This window comes from Equus przewalskii, chromosome 8 (assembly GCF_037783145.1).
Source record: "Equus przewalskii isolate Varuska chromosome 8, EquPr2, whole genome shotgun sequence".
NCBI lineage: Eukaryota > Metazoa > Chordata > Mammalia > Perissodactyla > Equidae > Equus > Equus przewalskii.
The window spans coordinates 35204531-35220350 of NC_091838.1; positions in this window are offsets into that span (position 1 = coordinate 35204531).

Here is a 15820-nt window from a genome sequence, read left to right on the forward strand (position 1 = left end):
AAATAAAAAAGTCTTGCAAGCAACTAGTAAGAAACAGCACTTTGTGTATCGGGGAAAAGTGATCCAAATTGCATATTTCTCATCAGAAATCATGGAGGCTACCAGAAAGTGGCAAAAATTTTCAAATGCTTGAAAAAAAAAATAATAATACAGAACTGTCCACTCAGAATTCCATCTCCAGAGAAATTTTTCTTCAGCAATGAAGTTACATGAAAACCTACTCAGGGGCCGGCCCCGTGGCCGAGTGGTTAGGTTTACATGCTCTGCTTCGGCGGCCCAGGGTTTTGCCAGTTTGAATCCTGGGCGTGGACATGGCACCACTCATCAAGCCATGCTGAGGCAGCATCCCACATGTCACAACTAGAAGGACCCACAAATAAAAATACACAACTATGTACCAGGCGGCTTTGGGGAGAAAAAGGAAAAATAAAATCTTTAAAAAAAAAAAAGAAGGAAAAGAAAACCTCAGATGAAGGAAAACTAAGAGGATTCATTGAAAGCAAACCTATCCTAAAAGAATAGCTAAAGGAAGTTATCTAAAGAGAAAAGAAACTATCAACAAAGGAATCTTGGAACATCAGGCAGGAAGAAAGAACAGAAAGAATAAAAAAATGGGTAAAGACAATATTCTTTTCTTCTGTTTTTGAGTTTTCTAAATTGTTTAGAGCTGAAACAAAAGAAACATAACACTAGATGATGTGTCTCTCAATGTATGCAAAAGTAACATTTAAGATATTATAAATGAAAGAAGGTAAAGAATATAAAGGGAGGTAAGATTTCTACACTTCACTAAAACTGATAAAATATTGACACTCGTCAACTGCCATAAATATGTGTTATATATATATATGAATATATCTTTATCTATATTTATTTATATATTTATAGATATAGATAGATATGCCTAAAGCAATCATCAAAAAGCTATACAAAATTATACACCCAAAAACACTATTGATAAATAAATATGGAATTCCAAAAAATGTTCACATAACCCACAGAGAGGCAGGAAAAAAATAAACCAAGAACAGAAAACAAAAAGTAAAATGGCAGACATAGTGGTCTAAATATATCAATTAAAAGACAGAAATTGGCAGAGTGAATTAAAAACATGACCCAATTATATATTGTCTACAAGAAACTCACTTAAAATATGACAACGTACATTGAAAGTAAAAGGAGGCAAGATATACCATGCAATGTTAATCAAAAGAAAGCAGGAGTGGCTATATTAATATCAGAAAAAGCATACTTCACAGCAAAGAAAATTACCAGAGACAAAAAGGAACATTACACAATGATAAAAGGGTCAATCCACCAAGGAGATATGGCAATCCTAAATATGTATGCATCAAACAACAGAGCTGCAAAACATATGAAGCAAAAACTGATAGAAGTGGAAGAAATAGACAATTTCACAATAGTAGCTGAAGACTTCAACATCCTACTCTCAACAATGGATGAAATAATTAGAAAATTAGCCAGGATATGTAAGAACTCAAGAACACCATTAACCAATAGAACAACCTTTATATGAGACTTCATCCAACAACAGCAAAATACCCATTCTTTACAAGCACTCAACAACATATACCAAGATCGACTGTATGCTGGGTCAACAAATTTACAAGAAATGAAATAATAAAAAATTTATTCTCTGACCACAATAAATTCAAACTAGAAATTAACAACAGAAAAATCTCCAGGGGCCGGCCCGGTGGCACAGCGATTAAGTGCGCACATTCCGCTTCTTGGCGGCCTGGGGTTCACCAGTTCGGATCCTGGGTGCGGACATGGCACCGCTTGGCATGCCATGCTGTGGTAAGTGTCCCACATATAAAGTAGAGAAAGATGGGCACGGATGTTAGCTCAGGGCCAGGCTTCCTCAGTAAAAAAGAGGAGGACTGACAGTAGTTAGCTCAGGGCTAATCTTCCTCAAAAAAAAAAGAAAGAAAAATCCCTAAACACTTGGAAATTAAAAAACACAATTCTGAATAATCTGCAAACCAAAGAGGAAGTCTCAAGGGAAATTAAAAAACATTGACCTGAATGAAAATATAACATATCAAAATTCGTGGGATGCAGCTAAAACTGTGCACTGAGAGGGAATTTTACAGCACTAAATGTTCAGGTTATACTAAGAAATGATGTAAAGTCTCAAATCAATAATCTGAGTTTCCACACTCAAGAATCTAGAGAAAGAAGAACAAAATAAACTAAAAGCAGAAGAAGGAAATAATTAAGATAAAAGCAGAAATCAATGGAATCAAAAACAGAAAATAGATAAAAATCAATGCAACAAAATGCTGTTTCTTTGAAAGGTTAAGAAAAATGACAAACCTCTAGTAAGACTAACAAAAGAAAACCGAGAGAAGATGTAAATTATCAGTATCAGAACTGAAATAGTGGAGATCACTACAGACCCTACACACACCAAAAACACAATAAGGGATACTATGCATATATTAGATATTTATTTCTTTTGTAACAAGATACCAGAAACTTAGTGGCTTAAAAGAACGAATTTATTATCTTACAATTCTGTAGTTCAGAGGTCTGACTTGGGTCTCAATGGGCTGAAATCAAGGTGTCATCAGAGCTGCATTCTGGAGGTTCTAGGGGAGAATTCATTTTCTGGATAATTCCAGTTGTTGGCAGAATTCACTGTTCTGAGGTTGTAGAACTGAGTTGGCCGTTTCCTTGCTGGCTGTCAGCTGGGGGCTGTTCCCAGCTTCTAGAGGCTCATATCCTCTCTCCATCTTCAAAGCCAGAAGCAGTGTGTCATAATTTCATGCTTCCTGAATTCTCTTCTGCCTCTTCTATCATCTTATCTCTCTGACCCAATTTCTGCCTTCCTCTTCCACTTTTAAGGACTTACATGATTAGAAGATCCAAGAAAAGGAAATAAAATTCATACAAATCAAAAAGAAAGAAATAAAACTGTCCAGTTTGTAGATGACATGATCATCTACATAGAAAATCCCAAGGAACCTATTTAAAAAAAGAAAACTCCCAGAACTAATAAGTGAGTTCAGCAAAGTTGCAGGATACAAGAAAAAGATACAAAAATTAATTGTATTTCAATATACTAGCAAAGCATACATGAAAAACAAAATTATAAATACCATCTATAGTCACTCAAAACATAAATATTTAGGAAAAAATCCAACAAAACGTGTACAGGATTGTATGCAGAAAACTACAAAACATCAATGAAACAAATCAAAGATTTAAATAAGTGGAAAGACATACTGTGTTCATAGATTAGAAGATTCAACATCTTTATGATACCTCTTCTCCCCAAATTGACATACAGACTTAACCCAAATCCTATGAAAATCTCAGAAAGATTTTTTGTAGATATAGATAAGATATTTCTAACATTTATATGGAAAAAACAAAGAAACTAGAATACTTAAAACAACTTTGGAAAAGAAAAAAAAAGTGGGAGGAATAACACTGTGCAACTTTAAGGCTTATTAAATATTTACATTAATCAAGACCATGTGGTATTGATGGAGTGATAGGCACATAGATTAATGGAACAAAATAAAGAACATGGAAATAGACCCACAGAAGTACAGCCAAAGGATTTTTGACAAAACTGCAAAAGCTATTCAATGGAAGAAGAATAGTTATTCCAATAAATTGGAGATCCATAGGTTAAAAGAAAAAAGAATCTCAACATAAGCCTCACATGTCATATAAAAGTTAACTCAAAATAGATCTTATATTTAAACATAAAATGTAACGCTACAAAAATTTTAGAAGAATAAATAAATAACAGATAATCTTCAGGAACCAGGGCTTGTGAAGAGTTCTTAGTCATGACACCAAAAGCATGACCCAGAAAAGAAAAATAAATCAATAAATTGGATTTCATCAAAATTAAAAACTTATGCTGTGCAAAAGACTCTGTTAAGAGGAGAAAAAGACAAACTACAGACTGGGAGAAAATATTTGCAAACCACATATCTGACAAGGGTATAGAATATATAAAGAATTCTCAAAATTCAACAGTAGAATGTCATTAGCCAGATAGTAGTACAGGAGTTTCCAGCACTTGTACCCTCACAGAAGCATCAATTTCAACAACTATCCACACACAAAATATCTCGCAAGAGCTAAAGATTTTAGGTGAGGGACTACAGCACCTGGGTGGAACACAGACATAACAAAAGACACACTGGAGAGGGTAGACAATGCAGTTTCACATTACTTCCATCACCCCTCCCAGAAGCCCGGGCAGTTCAGCAAAGAAAAAGACAGCCTCTCCATGGAAGAAAGAGAGTGAAGTGAGCACTCGACTTCACCACAGACCCCCAGCACCAGACCCACACCAAGGCCAGGCCAGGCCTTTGTGGCTCCAGGCTTCAGGAGGGCTCTTAAAAGCCTAGGTTCCTAACCCAACCCAGCACCAGGTTGACCCCATGGCCCCAGCCTCTAGGCCAGCTCACATTGATCCAGCCTCACAGCCCATCCCAGTACCAAGCTCCAGGGCCTAGGCTTGCCTCAGCACCAGGCTTCCACCAAAGACCCAGGTTCCAGGCCAGCCCCTGTGGACCCAAACACAAGATACGCCCCTCTGCTGACCCAGGCACCAGATGTGCCCACTCAAGGACTCCTACATCAAACCTTCTCATGGACACCACCAGATAGTCCATTTAGAATCTCTCAGATGACTGGTGAAGGGCTTTCCTTGCTGAAGCCAATCTGTAAAGACCAAAAGAGATGTTGACTTCTTCAACTGTGCAGATACCAATGCAAGGCCACAAGGATCACGAATAATTGAGAAAATATGACACCAGCAAAGGAAACTAATAAAGCTCCAATAACTGACCCTAAAGAAATGGAGATCTATGAACTGTCTGACAAAAAATTCAGAAATCCTCTTAGACAAATCCAGTGAACCACAAAAAAACACAGGTAAACAACTAAAATAAATTAGGAAAACAAATCATGAACAAATGAGAAGTTCAACAAAGAAACAGAAACCACTAAAAAAAAAAATTGTAGTGTTGAAGAATAGAATGACTGGACCAAAGAACAAAAGAGAGCTTCAACAGCAGAAGAAAGAAGTGATGAACTCAAAGACAGGATGTCTGAAATTATCCAGTCAGAGGAGCAAAAAGAAAAAAGAAGGAAAAAGACTGAAGAAAGTCTACATGAATTATGAGAGAACATTAAAAGAAACAATCTATGATTATTGGAATCCCAGAAGGAGAAGACAGTGAGAAAAGGGCAGAAGGCTTATTCAAAGAAATAATGTCTGAGAACTTCCCAAATCAGGGGAGAGATTTGGATATTGAAGTGCATGAAACTCATAGGTCCCCAAAAACTTTCAACCCAGAAAGATATTCTCCAAGACACATTATAATAAAACTGTATAAAATCAAAGACAAAGAGAGAACTTTAAAAGCAGCAAGGGTTAAAAAACCTCCTCCTAGACAAAGGAACCCCCAAAAGGCCATGAATATGTTTCTCAGCAGAAACCTTGCAGGCCAGGAGAGAATGAGATTATATATTCAAAGTGTTGGAAGGAAAAAACTGCCAACTAAGTACACTTTACATGGCAAAGTTGTACTTCAGAAATGAAGGAGAGATAAAGGCTTTCCCAGACAATCAAAAGCTGTGGGAGTTCATCACCACTAGACATGTCTTACAAGAAATGCTAAAGGGTATTCTAGTTGAAACGAAATGACATTAACAACACAAAAACATGCGAAAGTATAAAATTCACTGTAAAGATAAGAACATAGTCAAATTCAGAATACTCTAATACTGCAATGGTAGCATGTAAATCACTTTTAACTATGGTAGAAAAGTTAAAAGACAAAAGTATTAAAAATAACTATGGTTACAATAATGTGTTCATGGACAGGCCATATATAAAAGATGTAAATTGTGACATCAATAACATAAAATATGGGGGTAGAAAAGTTAAAGTGTAGAGTTTTTTTATGTGGTCAAAATTAAGCTGTTAGTTTAAAATAGACTATTATATCTATAAGACGTTTTATGTAAGCCTCATGATAACCATAAGTAAAAAACCTGTGGTCGACACACAAAAGAGAAAGAGAAAGGAATCAAAGTATACCACTGGGGGAAAAAATGATCAAATCATAAACAAAGACAGGGAAAAAAAATACAAAACAATCAGAAAACAATTAACAAAATGGCAATAGTAAATCCTTAACTACCAATAATTACTTTAAAAATAAATGGATTAAATTCTCCAATAAAAAGACAAAGAGTGGCTGAATGGATACAAACAACCAAGATCCAACTATATACTGCCTACAAAAGAATCACTTTGGCTGTTAAGACACACATAGGCTGAAAGTAAAGGGATGAGAAAAGATATTCTGTGGAAATGGTAACCAAAAGAGAACATGGGTGGTTATATTTGTACCAGACAAAATAGACTTTAAGCCAAAGACTGTCAAGAGACAAAGAAAGTCACTATATGAATGATAAAGGGCTCAATTCATCGAGAATATAACAGTTGTAAATATATATGCACCCAACACAGAGCTGAAGAGAGAAATACACAGCAATACAATAACAGTAGAGAACTTCAATACCCTACTTTCAGCAATGGATTGATCATCCTGACAGAAAAGCAATAAGTTAACAGTGGACTTGAACAACACTATAGACCAAATAGACCTAACAGACATATAGAGATCACTCCATCCAACAGCAACAGAGTATATATTCTTTTCAAGTGCACTTGGGACATTCTGTAGGATATGTTAGGCTACCAAAAAAAGTCTTAATAAATTTTAAAAGATTGAAATCATATCAACTATCTTTTCTGAACACAATGGTATAAAACTAGATCAATAAAAGGAAGAAAATTGGAAAATTCATAAATATGTGGAAATTAAACAATACACTTCCAAACAACCAGTGGTCAAAAGTCAATGGTCAAATGGTCAATGGTCAAAATACATCTTAAGGCAAAGGAAAATGGAAACAAAACATACCAAAACTTATAGGATGCAGTAGAAGCACTTCTAAGAGGGAAGTTTATAGCAATAAACACCTACATTAAGAAAAAAGAAAGATCTTAAGTAAACAACCTAATTTTATACCTCAAGGAACTAAAAAAGAAGAACAAATTAAGCCCAGAGTTAGTAGAAGAAAGATGGTAACAAAGATCAGAGCAAAAGCTAGCGAAGTAAAGAATAGAAAAGCAGGGGCCAGCCCGGGGCACAGCAGTTAAGTTCACACATTGCGCTTCAGCGGCCCAGGCTTCGCCGGTTAGAATCCCAGGTGCAGACATGGCACCGCTTGGCAAGCCATGCTGTGGCAGGCATCCCACTTACCGCATACAAAGCAGAGGAAGATGGGCACGGATGTTAGCTCAGGGCCAGTCTTCCTCAGCAAAAAGAGGAGGATTGGCAGCAGATGTTAGCTCAGGGCTAATCTGCCTCAAAAGAAAAAAAAGAATAAAAAAATAGAAAAGATCACTGAAACTAAGAGTTGGGTTTTTTAAAAGATAAACAAAACCAACAAGCATTTACTCAGACTTACCAAGAGAAAAAGAGAGAAGACTCAGATAAATAAAATTGTAAATGAAAGAAGAGACATTACAACTGATAGCACATAAATACAAAGGATCATAACAGACTACTATGAACAATTATATGCCAACAAATTGGACAACCTAAAAGAAATGGATAAATTTCCAGAAATGTACAACTTACCAAGACTGAATTGTGAAGAAATAGAATTCTGAAAACACCAATAACAAATAAGGAGATTGAATCCATAATCAAAAACCTCCCAATGAAGAAAAGGCCAGGACCAGCTGGTTTCCCAAGTGAATTCTAAAAAACATTTTAAAGAAGACTCTTTAGAGAATTAACATCAATCTTTCTCAAACTCTCCCAAAAAAATAGAAGAGGAGGGAACACTCCCAAACTCATTTTATGAGGCCAGCATTATTCTGATCCCAAAGCCAGATAAGGACATGAAAAGAAAAGAAAACTATAGGCCAATATCCTTGGAAAATATAGATGCAAAAAATTCTCAACCAAATACCAGCAAATTAAATTCAACAGCATATAAAAAGGATCATATACCATGATCAACTGGGATTTATTCCTGGATGCAAGGATGGTCCAACATACACAAATCAACAAATGTGATAAACCACATTAGTAGAATGAAAGATAAAAATCATATGATCATCTCAATAGATGACAAAAAAGCCCTTGACAAAATTCAACATCCTTTCACAATAAAAACTCTCAACAAAATGGGTATAGAAGGAACGTACCTCAATGTAACAAGGCCATATATGACAAGATCATAGCTAACATCATAGTGGATGGTGAACGGCTGAAAGCTTTTCCTCTACAATCAGGAACAAAACAAGGGTGCCCACTCTCACCACTCCTATTCAACACAGTACTGGAAGTCCTAGTTATAGAAATTAAGGCAAGACAGAAAAATAAAAGACATCCAAATCGGAAGCAAAGAAGCAAAACTGTCTCTTTGCAGATGACATGATATCATATACAGAAAACTCTAAAGACTCCACAAAAAAACTGTTAGAGCTAATCAACGAATTAAGTAACGTTGCAGGATACAAAATCAACATAAAAAAATCAGCTGTGTTTTGGGGGCCAGCCTGATGGCGCAGAAGTTAAGTTTGCACATTCCGCTTTGGCAGCCCAGGGTTCACCAGTTCAGATCCTAGGTGCAGACTTAAGCACCACTTGGCAAGCCATGCTGTGGTAGGCATCCCAAGTATAAAGTGGAGGAAGATGGGCATGGATGTTAGCTCAGGGCTAGTCTTCCTCAACAAAAAGAGGAAGATCGGTGGCAGATGTTAGCTCAGGGCTCATCTTCCTCATAAAAATTAAAAATTAAAAATTTTCAAAAAATCAGCTGCATTTCTATACACTACCAATGAACTGTCTGAAAAAGAAATAAGGGGGGCCAGCCCCATGGCCAAGTGGTTAAAGTTCTGCACACTCCACTTCAGCAGCCCGGGTTCACAGGTTTGGATCCAGGGTATGGACCTAATCCACCCACCAGCCATGCTGTGGAGGCATCCCACAAATAAAGTAGAGGAAGATTAGCACAAATGTTAACTCAGGGCTAATCTCCCTCAAGCAAAAAAAAACAGAAAAAAGAGGAGGATTGCAATGGATGTTAGCTCAAGGGTGAAACTTCCTCACAAAAAGAAAGAAAGAAGGAAAACAGTCACATTTAAAATAGCATTAAAAATAATAAAATATTCAGGAATAAGTTTCACCAAGGAGGTGAAAGATCTATACACTGAAAACTATAAGACATTGATGAAAGAAATTGAAGAAGTCACAAATGAATAGAGAGATATCTCATGTTCATGGATCAGAAGTGTTAATATTGTTAAAATCTCCATATTACCCAAAGCAATCTACAGATTCAATGCAATCCATATCAAAATTCCAATGGCACTTTTCACAGAAAGAGAAAAAAAATCCTAAAAATCTGTGAAACCACAAAAGGCCCTGAATAGCAAAGTAATCTTGAGAAAGAACAAGGCTGGAGGCATCATGCTCCCCAATTTCAAACTATATTACAAAGCTATACTAATCAAACCCTATGATATTGGCATAAAAATGGACACATAGACCAAAAGAACAGAATCAAGAATCTAGAAATAAATATATGCACAAACGGTCAACTAATATTTGACAAGGGAGTCAAGAATATTTAATGAGGAAATAGTCTTTTCAATAAGTGGTGTGCCAAAAGTAGATATTCCATGCAAATGAATGAAATTAGACTCCTATCTTATACCACTCACAAAAATTAACCTTGAAATGAATTAAAGACTTAAATGTAAGATCTGAAACCATAAAACTCCTGGAAGAAAACATAGGAAAAACCTCCTTGACATTGGTCTTGGAAATAATTTTTTGGATTTGACATCAAAAGCACAAGCAACAAAAACAAAATCAACAAGTGGGATTTCATCAAACTAATAAGCTTCTGCACAGCAAAGGAAACGATCAATAACGAAAAGGGAACCTGCAGAATGGGAGAAAATATTTGCCAACTGTATATATGATAAAGCGTTAATATCCAAAATATATAGGGAATTCATACAACTCAGCAGAAAAACAAATGATCCACTTTAAAAATGGGCGAAGGATCTGAATAGACAATTTTCCAAAGAAGACATACAAATGGCCAACAAGTACATGAAAAGATGCTCAGCATCACTAATCAGGGAAATGCAAATCAAAACCACAATGAAATATCACTTCACAACTGTTAGGATGGCTATTATCAAAAAGATAAGAGATAACAAGTGCTGGTGAAGAGGTAGAGAAGAGTGAAATTCTGTGCACATTTGGTAGGAATGTAAATTAGTACAGTCACTATGGAAAACAGTATGGAGGTTCCTCAAATAATTAAAAATAGAACTACCATATAATCCAGCAATCCTGCTTCTGGGTATATACACAAAGGAAATGCAATCGGCATCTCAAAGAGATATCTGCATCCCTATGTTTACTGTAGCATTATTCACAACTGCCAATACATGGATACAACCTAAGTGTCCATCAATCAATGAATAAAGAAAATGTGATATATATGTGTACATATAAATACACACAATAGAATATTATTCCTCCATAAGATAGAAGGAAATCTTGCCCTTTGTGGCAACATTGAGGGCATTATGCTAAATGAAATAAGTCGGACAGAGAAAGATAAATGCTGTATGATCTCACTTATATATGGAATCTAAAATAGCCAACAGAGAGTAGGTTGCTGATTGCCAAGCACTGGAGTGTGAGGAAATGGGGAGACGTTGGTCAAAGGGTACAAACTTCCAGTTATAAGAGGTACAAGTTCTGGGGATCTAATGTACAGCATGGTGACAATTGTTAACAATACCATAATGAATACTTGAAAGTTGTTAAGCGTATAAATCTTAAATGTTCACACCACAAGAACAACAACAAAATGGTAATTATGTGAGGTGATGGAAGTATTAACTAACCTTATTGTGGTAATCATTTCACAACATATATGTGTATCAAATCATGATTGCACACCTAAACTTACACATGTTATATGTCAATTACATCTGAATAAAATCAGATAAAAAAATCTCAACAGCAAAAAGTCAAACAATTCAAATAGAAAATGGGCAAAAGATAGGGAGAGATATTTCACCAATAAGGATATATGGAAGGCAAATAAGCACATGAAATATGTTGAAAAGACTAGCCATTAGACAAATGAAAATTGAGACTGCAATGAGACTACACAACCATTATAGTAGCTAAAATAAAAAATAATAATGATAATACCAAATGCTAGTGAGGATGCAGAAAAACTGGATCTCTCACACATGGTTGGTAGAAATGTAACATTGTAGAGCCACTCTGGTAAACAGCTGGCAGTTCCTTAAAAATCTACCCCTGTGATAAAATAACATACACACACATTATATCAAGGTCAATTTCTTGGATTTGATATTGTGCTCTATTATAAAATGTAACCATTGGCAGAAACTGGGTGAGGGGTACGTGGAACTTCTCTGTACTATCTTCACAAATTCCTGTGGGTCTATAATTATTTCAAAAGAAAAAGTTTTTAGGGGCTGTCCCTGTGGCACAGTGGTTAAATTTGCACTCCACTTCAGTGGCCCAGGGTTCACAGGTTTGGATCCCAGGCTCAGGCCTATACACCACTCATCAAGCCATGCTGTGGTGGTGCCCCACATAGAAAATAGAGGAAGACTGGAACAGATGTTACCTCAGTGACAATCTTCCTCAAGCAAAAAGGGGAAGATTGGCAACAGATGTTAGCTCAGAGCCAAACTTCCTCACCAAAAACAAAACAAAACAGAAAACAGAAAAATAATGATTTTAAAAATCAATTGCGTTTTTATTTACCAGCAACTTATAGTTTGAAAATGGGTTGTTTAGAAGAGACACATAAAAATATAAAAAACCTAAGACTAAATCTGACAAAAAGTAAACAAGATTTTTATGAGAAAAATTATAAAACTTTATTAAAAGAATTTTAAAAGAATCTAAATAAATGGAGAAATAGGCAACAATTTTGTGCATTAAAAAAACTAGATATAACAAAGATATTAATTCCCCCTTAATGGATCTATAGATTCAATGTGATTTCAATTGAAACTCAACAAGTTCTTTTTTTGTGAAACTAGATAATCTGACTGTAAAATTTATATGAAGAGCAAAAGGAAGAGAATAGACAATATACTGCTTTTTTTTCTTTTTTCTTAAAGATTGGTGCCTGAGTTAACAACTGTTGCCAATCTTCTTTTTTTTAATTCCCAAAGCCCCCCAGTACATAGTCATATATTCTAGTTGTGAGTGCCTCTGGTTGTGTTATGTGGGACGCCGCCTCAGCATGGCCTGATGAGCAGTGCCATGTCCACGTCCAAGATCCGAACCAGGGAAACCCTGGGCCACTGAAGCAGAGAGCGCGAATTTAACCACTAGGCGGCGGGGCAGCCCCCAGCTGATATACTTCTGAAGAAGAAGAAGAAGGTGGAAGCAAAAACCTCACAGATACCAAGAATTATTGTAACACCGCAGAAATTAGAACAACGTTGTATTACTGCAGAGACAGACAAACTCATTAATAGAACAGAGTAAAGACTAGACCCAGACCAGCACATGAATGGAAACTTTCTGTATGTCTGAGTTGGCACTGCAGGTTAGTGGAGGAAACATAGAATATTCGATGAACTGTGCTGGGACATTGATTATACATATGGGAAAAAATGAAACTGGATTCTTAGCACACACCATACACAAAAATCAATTCTAGAGTACTAAAGACCAATGAGAAATACAAAACTATAAAATTATAGAAAACAAAATCTGAGCATATTGAGGAAGTGAAGAATTTCTTAAAACGCCAAAGCAAAAACATAAAGGAAAAAATTGAGGATTCTTGACTAAGCTAAAATTTTTAAATTCTGTTCTATAAAAAGACCTTATAAAGGGAATGAAAAACAAAATCTCTGGGAGAAAATATTTGTTAGACTTGTAAATGACAAAGGATTAGTGTCTAGAATATATATATAAGGAACTGTATAAGTAAATAAGGAAGAGAAACAACTCCAATGTGAAAATGGGCAAAAGACTTGAACAAAACTTCACATAGAAAAATACAAAATGGCTCATAAACATATGAAAACATCCTCAACCTCATTAGCAACCACAAAGAGAAACCGTTTCGTACCTACCAGGTTAGCAAAGATTTTCCAGTCTGACAATATCAACTCTCGGGAAGGATGTGGAACATCTGGGAGGTCCAAATGCTCCTGGTGGAGTGTTAATTGCTACAATCAATTTGAAAACCAATTTAGCAGAATCTATAAAATGTGAAGAATGCATATAATCTATGACTCCGAAACTCGGCTCCTGGAGAAATAAGTATCTTAAAAAGTTTTTGCATTTGTGCACAAGGAGATATAAGAGAATGCTCATAGCAGCCCCTTTTGTAATAGCAGGAAAATAGACACAAATCAAGTGTCCACCAACAGAAGAATGGTATATTCCTTCTGCTGAAATCTACATGGTAGTGAAATGAGTGAACGACAATTACACAAAACAACAAGGATAAATCTCAGTGACTTGCAAAACCTAGTGAAAGTGAGAAATCACAGAAGAATATATAAAGCATGATTCCATTTAAGTTCAAAAACAAGAAAAAAACATACAAAATATTGTTTAGGACAACAAATATATGTTGTAAAACTGTAAAGAAAATCAAGAGGGATAAACACAAATTTTAGGTATTAGGACTTGGAAGGGATAAGAGGGGATGGCTCAGGAGGGGACACAGACATCGAAGGCTGTCAAAGTTTGCTTAAACTGGATAATGAGTTTATTTGCATTATACATATTCTCAAAATTACAAAAATAAAGAAAAAGAAGCTGAAAGCCTCTGTGGGAATCACTTCACCTTCATTAGAGTAGGTGGAAGGAAAAAGAAAGCAGAGCTTCCCACAACACACCAAGACTGACTCCTTGTACTCAAGTAGCTTCGGTTTTCCCCAGTGAGCCACCCACAGCCTCATTGTCTAAACTTGGGAAGCACTGGATTAAGGAGACCATCTGTTCATCGCTAGGAGAGGTGGGCAGGAAAGGGGCAGTCAGGAGAATTGGAGAACGACCCTCTGGCAGCCACCCTCCAACTTTGTCTGCAGCCGCAAGACTCCCTCTCTCTGCTCTGGCTTGTGCTGCTCAGAAGGTTGGGCCCAGAACAGCTCAGTTCTGTCTGCTAGCCATCTAGGTCCTACTCTGTGTGAGAGCAAAGATGCTTACCTCAACGACTCAGGGGAGGAGAGGAGAGGGGAGGGGAGGGGAGGGTACGGAAAGGAAAGCGGAGGGGAGGGCAGGGCAGGGGAGGGGAGAGAAGGGGAGAAGAGGGCTGGGACAGGGCGAGCAGAGGAGAGAAGGGGAGTAGAAGGGGAGGGCAGGGGAGTGGAGGGGAAGGAAGGGAGAATAGGGGAGGGCAGGGAAGGGGGGGGAGGCTAGCCTGAATTTAAGCTCCATTTTCTAATCACTTTCAATTCCATGGCCTCTCTCCCTCTCCTTCCACATTGTTCTCTCTTTCATACTATATCCTGGCACAGATACTGACACTCTTGTATTCAATATTCCACTGTAATTCCTTTTCATTTGTTCCAAGAGAAAATGTTCAGGAATATAGATAAAGGAGGAAAGGACATGCTATTGGGAGGGCCTAGAAGTAACAAGTTTCCATGACAGGGAAGAGACTCTAAGATTAGTTTATAGCCACCACCTACACCTCGGGCCCAGGAGACTTGTTTCTGGGTTATTCTCAGTATCTCATCCTCAAATATTCACCATGAATGCTCAGTCTTGGATATCCTGCTGACCCTCCACCCTTCCCACACTAGGATCTTTGTGAGCTAAGGTCAGTTGGAATCACCTGTGTCTTTGGGTCCTAAATCCTTGAGAACTATTAATGTCCCTGGTGCCAGGAATCTCAGCAGGAAAATTCCTCTCTTATCTTCAGGGAGCCCACCTGAAGAGACAGGCCTCTCCAGACTTCTCCTTATCTCCTCTGTGGGGGCACAAGAATTATGATGTCTTGTCAGGAAGCATTTCCCGGCCAAATCAAGGGGAACTGCCCATTTGCCCTCCAACCTTTTGGGAAAATAACTGCCAGGCCCCTATCTTGTCTAGTGGAAAATTACAGCACAGCACTTCCAAAAGACAGGTTGTAAAATACTCTTTATGTCTTGTTCAAAGCTTCCCAGTGGAAGCTCTGGGCTTGATAGAGTCCAGCTAATTCTGCCAATGAGTGCTCTGCACCTTTGGGGCCTGGAGGACACTACTGCACATTTGCAAATCTGAGCTAGGGTCTCAAAGAAGGACATTTATTGGGAGGGCAGCAGCCAGCTCCAGATGCCCATATAGCTTTTCTCTGTCCTCTCCCGCTTAAGAAAAATAAGCGGGGACGGGGCAAAGTACATCAGTTTATATGAATGCATCCAAGAGGTTTAGTGTTTTTCTCTTAAGAAATATTTGTCCTTAAATACATAAAAAGAGATTCTTTAACAGTTGCTTCTCTGCTCCCCCAGTGACCTCAAAGCTGACTAAAAGGAAACCAAGGAAGCTTCTGAATACTTGAAATTCAGTGTCCAAATATTCATTAAATTTGTTGAGTCACTTTTTTCATTACTTAGAAAGTCAATAAGGTCAAGTAACCAGAAGAAAGCAGGACAGAGGTGTCAAAAGCTAGAATGGAATTGTGATCTGTGTTTATAATACTCTGGCTGGAGCAT